Source organism: Chenopodium quinoa, unplaced genomic scaffold (assembly GCF_001683475.1).
Source record: "Chenopodium quinoa cultivar QQ74 unplaced genomic scaffold, ASM168347v1, whole genome shotgun sequence".
Taxonomy (NCBI): Eukaryota; Viridiplantae; Streptophyta; class Magnoliopsida; order Caryophyllales; family Amaranthaceae; genus Chenopodium; species Chenopodium quinoa.
Window position 1 is genome coordinate 3,437,875 of NW_018743285.1, and position 12,329 is coordinate 3,450,203.

The 12,329-nt window shown below is 37.1% G+C and overlaps 1 long non-coding RNA gene and 1 pseudogene across 1 annotated transcript; one reads left to right on the plus strand and one right to left on the minus strand.

The window, feature by feature from the left end:
• Window positions 1-4,328: 4,328 nt before the first annotated feature.
• Window positions 4,329-6,640, minus strand: LOC110735754. The gene is made up of 3 exons (XR_002514173.1): window positions 6,407-6,640; window positions 5,981-6,144; window positions 4,329-4,544 (listed from the first exon to the last, which is right to left on the minus strand). It is a non-coding gene; the product is annotated as an uncharacterized LOC110735754 (long non-coding RNA).
• Window positions 6,641-7,372: 732 nt separating this feature from the next.
• LOC110735755 lies at window positions 7,373-9,104 on the plus strand (annotated as a pseudogene).
• Window positions 9,105-12,329: the final 3,225 nt, after the last annotated feature.

A 12,329-nucleotide genomic window follows, 5' to 3' on the forward strand; every position in this document is an offset into this window, starting at 1 on the left:
ATATAATAGACAAAAGTCCGTCCAAAAAAAAAATATAATAGACAAAAATTACATGTGATATTTTGTGTACTACCTTCTTTAAAAATTAGTTGCAACTTTGGAATATTTTATGTCTCTCAAATAATGCCCTAAAGTTGCAATTAATATTTAACGGAGGTAGTATATAATTCATGCTTTTATATTTCTTGTGTTCTTAAATATATGCAACAACTTGATAAGAACACGTGTTAAGGACCAAGTTTGATCACGAACATATAAAATAATAGCGCTAAAATTAAAACGTATCAATTCAAAAAACAGAGATATGTATGGGGTTTGCCCCTCGGCTTCACCTCAAAAAAAAATTAATATATATAAATAAAGTAGGCATTTTTGGAGAGTATTCGGAGCGCCACGTAAGAAATATACTTATTTCGACCAATAAGAAGAAAGAGTTGTATTTTATTTTTGAATTAAAAAATTATGTCGCCACCTAGATAAAAGTAACGAATTAGATTTGATATATCTAAAATTTTAATGTCACGTAGATTATAATCCACAAATTAAATTATTTTAATGAAAAAAAATAAAGTCTAAATATAGGAAAAGATAAATTTATTAATTCAATACTACGAGTATAAGAAATCCAAAAAAAAATATACTAAGAAATATTTAAATGATAAACGCTTATAATAAAGTTTGATACCTATCACTATAAGATAAATTTTGATAGTATTTGTGATAAGAAATACAAATTGTTCGTTAATCATAATTAAATTAAAATTTGTGAAAACTACCATTATAAATTGACACATCATACGACACAAACAAAATTTCGTATCAATAAAAAATCCCATCAAGCAAATTTTGTGTTAGTAATTTTGTGTTAATTTTTTGTCATCAATGGCCGAGTAATTTTTAGCTTAATTTTTAAAATCCTATGTTTAAATTAGTATTTCTAATTATTACTTACATTGTATTAATTTGGGATACTCAACAATTATATGTTTATGTTTTATTTACTAAATGTTTTTTTACATGCAAATCTAACACATCATACGACACAAATAAAATTTTGTATCAATACAAAACCCCATCAAGCGAATTTTGTGTTAGTAATTTTGTATTAGTTTTAGGTCATTTATATCCGGGTAATTTTTAAAATCTTATGTTTAAATTTATATTTGTAATTATTAGTTACATTGTATTTATTTAGGATACTTAACGATTATTTGTTTATGTAATGGCATACAATTATATGTTTTATACTTAATATATAGATGGCTTTGGTTATTTTTGGAGATGATGAAAAAATTCCAATGCATAGATTTGATTTTATATCGCAACAATTTTTCATTTATTGGTAAATATATTGACTTATTTTATATAAATGTAAAGATTTAATTTATATCAATTTCAGTTTGGCTAACATTTCATGGTTCAATTTATCCATGACGTAGTAGGTTGGTTGTGGACGAGGTTGGTGATTCTATTGAAATAAAAGATATGGTAAAACAATGAATAATGATTTATGATTTAAATTATTAAAAATTTATCATTTCACATTAAAGATTTTATATAACGGAAAAAAATATCATATTTACAATTATTTATATTTAATAAATTCATTATAAATTATAGGTAAAAAAAATAAATATTAAACTTTTGTAATTTTGTCTGAAAACAGGGTTTATGGTAAAAACTAAAAACAGAAAATCTCAACCATCCATTATTACTAACAAGATCTAACGGTTTAAGAAAAATAACGTAGAGTCACTATATATAAAAATAACGTAACTATATACAAAAATAGGGTAACTATATCATTTTTTACAACATTTACATTAAAGTCACTATATAAAAAATAGGGTAACTATATCAATTTTGATCATATTCTCATAGAAGTCACTATATAAAAAAGTAGGATAACTATATCAATTTTGACCACATTTACATAAAGGTCACTATATACAAAGATAAGATAACTATATTAATTATAGCTTGCAATGTTGCTGAAAATCCAGCAAGCTTATGTTCATCGCCATACATATTACTCCCTCCGTAAACCAATACCCACAAACAAACATATTTATCCAAGATTATACATCTATCTTTGGGTTCCGAATAACTAATTGTTAATCAAAAAAATGCATACTCATCAAAAAAGCACTTTTTCGAATTGATATGATTATACATTTATACTATAATAAGTAAATAGTATGATGATGATGAAGTATTGAAAGGGGAGTGATTGAGAGAGAGATCTCATTGACATTGCCGGGAGCCTAAGCTGGTTGAGAATCCCAGATACACTACAGGCATTACTGCTACCTCTCTCCCCAGCATACCCGCTGCTTCCAGGGCTTGCAGGAGCTTCCCCTTCTACCCCTCTCCATGTCATACCACCACCACAACCAACAACAGCGAAACCCCCAAACCTAGACCACCACAACCATCAACACCACCAAAAACCCCAAACCTAGACCACCACCACCACCGAAACCCCCAAACCTAGACCACCGACACCATCGAAACCCCAAACCCAGACCACCACCACCACCATAACCCCCAAACCCAGAACACCACCACCACCGAAACCCACCAAAAATACCGAATCCACCCACAAACCCAGCGAAACCACCCACAAACCCACCGAAAATCACCGAAACCACCAACAAACCCACCAAAAATCACTGAAACCACCCATAAACCCACTGAAACCCTTAAACCCAGACCACCCACAAATCCACAAAAATCACATCCATAAAACCCACGAAAACAACCTTGAGGTTGCTTCCCTTCTTGCCACAAAACCACCATAGCCACGGCGACGTTGCTGGTAGTGTTTGTCGGAGTCTGAAAGTGAACAAATCTGAAAGACCACCATTGATGTACCTTCAGCTTACAAAGAGAAAGTGAAAAGGCAATTTCAATGACACTTACCACCTTTTCTTCTCATTTTCATCCACCTTCAAAATACTTCAATTGAATCATCAATAATCTACATTTCTCCAATTAATTGCAAAGACTCACACTTCAACACCTATAAATTTCGTAATCAACGTTATCAATTTTCTAGGACTTTTTGTAATTAGATCGAAATCACAATGAGTAATCTGATCGATTGATCAAAATAATCTAGGTGTGATTTCTCAAGTGAGGAGAGAGAGAAGAGGTGAGAAAAAAAAAATCCCCAAATTTTGTACGTAGTACCTCAAAAAAGAGAGGAGAGAGAATTAACCAGAATGAGGGGAGTGAGAATAAGAAATTTGTGGCTGTGTGATCAAATAAATTTTAGGGGCCGTTTGGTTCGCACGGGGTAATCGGAATGGAATGAACAAAGTGAAAAAATCGGAATGGAATGAAAAACCCCCAATTTTGCTATGTTGTTTGTTTTGAATAACAAAGGGATCCAAGCCACCATCTAACCACCATACCACCATTCCACCAACCAACCAATAACACCACCACCTCCACCAGTCAGCCACCTTTTTCCCCTTCCCCTTCGCAGTCGACGCACGGCATAGCTTCACCACCACCTCCACCAGTGGGTGGGAGGATGGGTGGCGAAGGGCGGCGAGGGTCGAGGGAAGGTCAACGACCATCCGGCGAGGTGAAGTGAGTTCTGACGAGGTGCAGCAAGCTCCGGCGAGATGCATCCAGTTAATAAGGTATGGTGGTTGGGGAATGGGAATGCAAAAGGTAGGGGGTGGGGAATGGGTTTAGGAGATTTTTGGGTAAACCCAAAAAAAAAAATGGGGGAATGGGAATGACAAAAAAGTGAAAACAAATACTAACAAAGGGAATCATTCCCATTCCCTTTCCCCATTCCAGTGAACCAAACAACCCCTTAATGTATCAGATTTAATTTTATTGATTGAGATGCATCTAATCTCAGCCATCGATATTTATGGACGGTGGAGATTGTATGTTTTCATTTTTCAATTTAAGCCTTGTTTTTACATGATCCACTCCCTATATATATATAATACACACACACACACACACACACACACACACACACACACACACACACACACACATATATATATATATATATACGGGGAGGTTCCGTTGAAAACAGGGCTTATGGTGAAAACGAAAAACAGAGGTCACTATATACAAAAATATAGTAACTATATCAATTTTTACAACATTTACATTAAGGTCACTATATATAAAATTAAGGTAATTATATCAATTTGACAACATTTACACAAAGGTCACTATATACAAAAATAAGGTAACTATATCAATTTTTACAATATTTACTTAGAGGTCACTATATACAAAAAAGGGTAATTATATCAATTTTGACCATATTTACATAAAGGTCACTATACACAAAAATAAGGTAACTATATCAATTTTGACCATATTTACATAAAGGTCACGATATACAAAATTAAGATAACTTCTCCTTCTCCTCCTTGTCATCATATAACTTCTCCTGCTCCTCCTTGTCATTTGATAACTTTGTATTAGCCAAATTGTGATTCTTCTGTACCTTACCAGGAACCATAAGCTATCCGATTCCAACGAATCAGCTTTCAACTTCTAACAATCTGTCAAAGCAAGCTTTTGAATCAAATATTATAGATTGTAGATAGCTAAGAAATTATTGAAATAAGCAAATAATTACCGTGTTTTACATTTAAAAGCAAAAACAAAAGCAAGGCAGTGATAATAACAAAATTTAGGATATCTAGCATGCACTTATAGAACTAATTCCTTAAAACCGAAACACAATGCAGCTAGACTTCCTAATGTTGTTGCAAAGTTAATGGGACTTGAGGAACTTCCACAGAACAAGGGTGCCACAGAGAGTCCATTGTCCCACCAAGGATCGAGGGAACTGGTTTCGGTTCATTCCGCCGCAAGAAACTCCAAAAGTGCTGGTTTAAACACAGAGTACACTAAAAATACCAAAATCCAAGTTAATCAGAACAAAGCACACAGCAACAAAATAACAATATTGACAACTCATAAAATAGAGCTGCAAGGAGCAACCTACAGATCAACCAGTAGTCATAAAACGACAACTGGTCCGTTGAAACCAAAGTGGGATGAGGAAGGAGAGGGAATCAAAGACTACATAAAAGAGTCAAAAGCAGCTATCTTCAAAATAAATTAACTGCAAAGTAAATCTATTCACTTGAACCAAGATGGTGAGAGCCAAAGACATCAGAAAGGAGGCAAAAGTTAGAAGCATTAAACAAAGGCAACAAGAAGCTACATTTTCCACAGAAACATTACAACGAATGGTAGTGCCAGAAAAAAAAGAAATTTGATCATGGCAGAAACATTGCAGTTCTATACACCTGATAACTCAAATGCTCGTGAAACATCAAAGACAACAGCAAGTAAGCCCATTCCTCAACAAAAGCAGAGCCGAGATATCCAATTACAGCAGATAAACATGTCATATGAGCCTCAGGGAAAGAAGCTGAAAGCAGAAAACAGAAGGCAACAGAGGGAAAGAAAAAAAGGAAAGCAATAATGCAGATCAGAAAACTTGCAAAAGAAAAAAGGAAAGCAATAATGCAGATATCTGATCAGTCATATACGTGCTAAACCTTGTAATGCAACCCCAAAATAGCAGTAATAGATTCAGTGATCTAAGCGCACTCCTAATTCACATTTACAAAGTCTTAATATCCAATGGCAATCAACAAACCAATTTCCAACCCTTACGCATCTCCACATTGATGAGATAGCAAAGGGAGCCCAAAAATTAACCAAAATTAACCAAAGAGACACAAAATTCAACAGAAAATCAGACGAACAAACAAATCTAAAGCAAGACTAAGTTAGATCGAGCGAAACGAGCAGCATTTCGCATCAAAATCATGGAAAAAAAATTAATATAGTTAATCACCTAATATCATTAATTTCCAACAACTACACTCTATATCAACCAAAAGCATCAAATATCGCAAAAACTCGAATTCGCAATCATAATATACCAATAATTGACAAGAAATGAGAAAGAAAAACATACAAATGCGAGCAACATTGGAGTATTTGAAGAACGAATTTGAGAGAATTAGGGTTAAACTGTTTGACGAGTGAAAAATCGTGAAAGTTGTAGATCTTCTTCTACTTAGATCTCTGTCTCATCTTTCGGCGCTTCCTCTTCAATCTCCTCATACGCTTCTTCTTCCACTGCAAAAATCAATCAAATCAACAAGTTGAACTTCAAATTAGTTAACAATGGTGGAAAAACTCGACTGAACCGAACAAATCAATAAAATTAAGGAAGAAACTAAAGTTAATCGATTAGTAAAACAAGAAATCGAACTAAATTGAACAAAATCGAACAGAAAATTGCAAAATCAAACAAAATCGAACAAAATTGATGAAAATTTCAGAAACCTTAAAACCTCAAATCATGCAAAAAATAGCGAAATTAACACAAAAAACTCACCTGATAATAGATCATAGAGCTAAAAAATTGCTGAAAATCAAAGTAATTGAAGCTGAATTTGAAAAAGTAGCGTGAAAATTAGGGAAAAAATGTCGAGAAAGTAGGAGAGAGGAGGAAGAAAATAACGGAGGAGAGAGAAATTGTTTTCGTGGGAGAGAGAGAAAATCAGAATATAAACGTTAGACGTCATCCGCTAGATTATAATCTACGGCTAGGATGAATCGTTTTCAGTTTTCACCCTAACATTTGTTTTCACATAATATATATATATATATTGTAAAAGATCGAAGTGTTTAAATTAATCTAAAACAAAGAATTTACTTCCTAATTTGTGATATTGAAATGACAACTTCAAACGGTCTAATCCAAAATTTGGACCAACCAACCTGCCTCAATTTCCAAACATAAATTTCAACCAATTCAATAGCGTAACACCACAGCCACATTCCAACATCCCCTGTTTTCTCACTTCGAGAAATTTAAATAATGCACCATCGGTCCACCCACGCACACGGATAGTCCACCTTACACACAGCTTTGCTTCCATTTCCCCACTATTTTTACTATGGAGTATTTCTCATATTCCTTAATTCGGTATGAACTTATTTGTTACACTATTACCTAGAGCTGTCAAAATCTGACACAATCAATCTAGAAAATATCCAATTCAGGTTTCAATTTGCATGAACATAATAATTTAGCTTGACTTAAATTTGAATTAGACTTAATCTAACCTGACCTCATCGAATCCAATTCGAAAAATTAACACTTTTTTTTTATGTTCTACCCGATTTACCTTTTAGACTAATCCGAATTCGGGGATCAGTACTGGGTGATTAGGTTTCAGTTCCCTCATAATTGTTGTTAGGGTTCAACTTAACACTTCTAAGGCTCTAATATTACCCTTAAGCATTAATACATTCCCAAAATACAAAATCATGCATTAATCACCATAACATTTTTTTACATTTAGAGTTAATAAAAGCTGTCATAACTCATAATCAATTTTAAATATTTTAATCCAATCATATTCCACACGCCAATTCTTACCTTCTTAAAATCCTTTTCCAACTTCCCCCCTTTGACTAAACACCCTCCTAATCTCTGACCATTGACTTTTTGACTGCACCTCCCTATAAAAGCCCTCCTTTCTTCCTCTTTCTCTCTCCTCAACAACCCACCATCTTTCTCTCTCCTCTCTCTGCAACTCACATTTTCTCTCTCCTCCATGAAAATGGCGAGACCTCAATCCGAGCTTTGCATAAGCATCCCAACCTACTTCCGATGCCCTATCTCACTCGAACTCATGAAATCCCCTGTTTCTCTCTCTACTGGCGTCACCTACGATCGCACCAGCATCCAAACTTGGCTCGATGGCGGCAACACCACTTGTCCTGCTACGATGCAGTCTCTCTCCTCGCCTTCCTTCGTCCCTAACCTTACGCTTCACCGTCTGATTCATCTTTGGTCGGTCTCTCACTCTTTATCCCCTCGGATTCACCTCTCGTCGCTTCTCGCGGATGTGGAGAATGCGCGTGATGTTACTCTCTCGTTGAAGAAGATTCTCGAACGAGTGGCGAATTCGGAGGAGGATTGTAGAGTTTTGGAGAGGTATTTGGATTTGATTGTGAAATCTGATGAGAAAATCGAGAATCTGGAGTTGATTTTCATGATTTTGAGTTTTAGTGATGGTGAGAAGATTAACAACAAATTGATGATGATTTCTGGTTGTTTTGATAAATTCGTTGTTGTTTTGCGAAATGGAAGCGTCGAATCGAAGATCGCAGTAGCTAAAATTGTGTCGAAAATCGCCATTGATAAGAAAACGATAACCTCGTTGATCGAAACGCGGAGTTTGATTGTTGAGCTTTACAATTTGGTCAAATGTGATTCAGATTCTTCATTGAAGCTGGATTAATGGCGCTAATCGCAATCGCAACCACGAAAGCGTCGAAAATGGAGATGGTAAGGTTAGGGGTGGTGCGTAGAGTATCCGAGATCCTCTGCGACGCAGGGAGAAATGAAATCATGGTGATTCAAAAATCAATGGAGATGCTAGAGGTGATGGCCACGTGTACGGAGGGAAGAGCGGCGATCATCGAGGCGGAGAAATGTGTGGTGGAGATCGTAAGGAGGTTGTTGAAGGTGTCGGCGAAGGCGACCGAGCACGGTGTTGCGGTGTTGTGGAGTGTGTGCTATCTGTTTAGGGATGAGAAGGTGAAGGAAATATTGGGGAAGAACAATGGTTTAGGGAAGTGTTTGGTGTTGCTTCAAAGTGATGTTTCACCAATTGTTAAGCAAATGTGTGGTGATTTGGTGAAGGTTTTGAGGGTTAATTATAAGTCTTGTTTGGGTGGTTATGAAACCAAAACTACTCATATTATGCCATATTAAATGTTGTAATCAAGATTTTAGGCAAGCAAAAGAATGAAAGAAGTTGGAAGAAATGCAAATTTAAGTTAGAATTTGGGGAAGTAGGGTAGGGTAGGGTAGGGTGGAGTTGGATAGGTTCAAAGATTTCATTGTTCAATGGAAAAACTTGTAAATTTGATACAAAATTGACCAATACATCATACATGAAAATACTTGATTTAAAAAAAATTATGTCTACAAGCTACAAGTTATGTTTCTTGACATTATATGCAAATTGTGTAATTTGTTGCAGTGTTTTCTATCAAAAAAATTGTCTAGTTGAAAACATTTTGTATACGGGAAGTAACAAAGGTATTTGTTAGGAAACTAATTCAATATTAGTTTAACGTATATGAAAAAAAAATAAAAAAAAATGATACTCCATCTGTTTCAATTGACGGTTAATGTGGCTTTAGGATTGTTGATAAGTATTAGGTGACTCGTACTTCGTTGCTTTGTCCGCCCGATCGGGCGGACATTACCCGGTCTGACCGGGCGGAAGAAGAAGAGGTGCCTGGCAAATTCGTTGAAGAAGCTGCTCTCGCGCGCCCGACCGGGCGAGCTTTCGCCCGACCGGGCGAGCCTTCGCCCGATCGGGCGGACATTGCCCGATCGGGCCGGGCGGAAGGGGTTTTTTGGAGTACTTCGGTTGTTGGAAAAGACGTGTTCTCGCGCCCGATCGGGCGGGCCTTCGCCCGACCGGGCGATCTGGGTTTTTTCAGCGATTACGAATTTAATATTTATCATATTGTGATATTGTAACCTAAGTATATCTTAATTAGGAATCACTACTATATAAACTTCCTATTATCATTATTAGGGTAACGGAGAGAGAAACACAAGAGAGAGAATACTTTGAGTGATTAAGTTCTTCATTGTAATCTTTGTAATCTTTGCCAGTTTATAGTGAAATCATTCGATCTCGGTGCCCGTGGACGTAGCTATCACATCGATAGTGAACCACGTAAATTCTTGGTGTTGTTCTTATTGTTTGCATTGAATTTCTTTATTGTTTTCTTGTTTGTTTACGACCTTTGCTTCCGCTGTCGCACAACAATTGGTATCAGAGCTCAGGTTCAATCCTTGGAGAGTTTCTTGAAGATAACAATGGCAGGAGATTCAACAATAAGAATTGAGAAGTTTACCGGGAAAAATAGTTTCGGGCTATGGCAAATTAAGATGAAGGCTCTGTTAAAACAACAGCAGATATGGCGTCCGTTGGCTCCAAAGAGTACTACTTCGGAGTCAGGAGACGGACCGACTGACTCGCAGTTAGAAGTTATGGAAGAGAAGGCACACTCTACCATATTACTTAGTCTTGATGATCAAATCATCACGGAGGTGGCTGATCAGGAAACGGCGGCTGGATTGTGGCTGAAGCTGGAGTCATTGTATATGACTAAGTCGTTGACCAACAAATTATTACTGAAACAGCGGTTGTTTAGCCTCCGGATGCAGTCAGGTACTTCCTTACGGGAACATCTAGAAAAACTTAACTCTATTTTGCTTGATTTACGTAATTTAGATGTTAAAATTGATGATGAGGATGCTGCGTTGATTTTACTTGTATCTCTACCGTCTAGCTTTGAGAATTTTGTAGAGTCTTTTGTTGTTGGTAAGGATTCTATAACCTTAGAAGAAGTGAAGGCATCACTTCATACTAGGGAACTCAGAATGAAAGCTACGAGTGATAATGGGGATTATGGTAGTGGGTTGTTTGTTAAGTCCGGAAAGTCTAAAAAGAATAAGGGGTTTAACAAGGGGAACAATGCTGGGTCGGGTGCTGGAAACGGCAAGGATGGATCTAGTAAAACTACTACTAAAACATGTTATTACTGTAAAGAACCGGGTCACTTTAGGAATAATTGTCCGGTGAGGAAAAACAAGTCCCAGGCTGCTGTAGTTGAAGAGAAACCGAATGAGAGCTATAATTCAGAGGAAGATTTAGCATTAGTCAGTTCTGCTAGGTCTGATGATTTATCTGATAACTGGGTTCTAGATTCAGGGTGTTCGTTCCATATGTGTCCACGTCGAGATTGGTTTGATACATATGAACCTCGCAATGGGGGCATGGTTATAGTCGGTAACAATGCTCCATGTAAGGTCACAGGTATTGGTTCCATGAGGTTGAGGACTGTTGATGGGCGGAGGTTAACATTGACTAATGTACGGCATGTTCCTGCTTTAGGAAAGAATCTGATTTCATTGGGTACCCTGGATGACTTGGGGTACAATGGTGTGTTTTCAGATGGGGAGTTGTGTATTTTCAGAGGTTCTGAGTTGGTACTTAAGGGTATCAAAAGGAACACCCTCTATGTTTTTGAGGGTGTTACACTGCCTAGTTCTGCGGTTTGCGCATCTGTATCTCACCAGGAGATGACTAAGATTTGGCACATGAGGCTTGGTCATATGGGGGAGAAGGGGATGCAGCTATTGTCCAAGAGGGGTCTTCTATCCGGGGTCAAGGTTGCCAACCTTGAATTTTGTGAGCATTGTGTGTTTGGTAAGAAACACAGGTCAAAGTTCAGCAAGGGTGCTCACATTACTGATGCAGTGCTCGATTACATCCATTCAGATTGCTGGGGTCCATCTAGAGTTGAAGGTATGGGAGGTTACCACTATTTTGTGTCATTTGTTGATGACAAGTCCCGATACACATGGCTTAGGTTGCTTAAGTCAAAGGATGAGGCCTTCAAAGTTTTCAAGCAATGGAAAGCTTTGGTGGAAAATCGACAAGGAAGGAAGATCAAGAAGCTACGAACGGACAATGGGCTAGAGTTTTGCAAAGACGAGTTTAATCAGTTCTGTGCAGATGAGGGTATAGGTCGGCATCATACTGTCAGGAAGACACCACAGCAGAACGGTGTAGCAGAACGGGTTAATCAGACACTGCTAGAGAGAGTTCGATGCATGCTCTCTAATGCAGGGCTTGGGAGGAGGTACTGGAGTGAAGCTGTGTTAACAGCTTGTTATGTCATTAATAGGGGTCCTCATTCTGGAATTGATTCCAAGATTCCGTTTGAGATCTGGAGTGGTAAGTTGCCTAATTTTTCGAATTTGAAGATTTTTGGTTGTGTTGCTTATTATCATGTTATTGAGGGTAAGCTGGATCCACGAGCCAAGAAGGGGTGTTTTGTTGGGTACGGGGATGGTGTGAAGGGGTTTAGAATTTTTTCACCTTCGGAGGGTCGGGTCATTCTTAGTAGGGATGTTACTTTCGATGAAAACACCATGTATTCAATTAAAAATGCAGAGATTTCAGATTTGAGAAGGGAAGGAGACAATTTATTACAGACAGATGGGGTACTTGAGGTACATCAGTCTACCATTGCTGATTTACCTCGGGTACAATATATTGATGATGATGCTGATGTTCTAGTGCCGGGTACTCCTGAACCTGAGATTACTCCTACTCATTCTAACTCTGGGGATGAGGTGGAGCAATCTAATCAGGGGTCATCTAGTCAACCTGACACCATTCTTGAGATGCCTAAACGAGTTATCAAGAAGC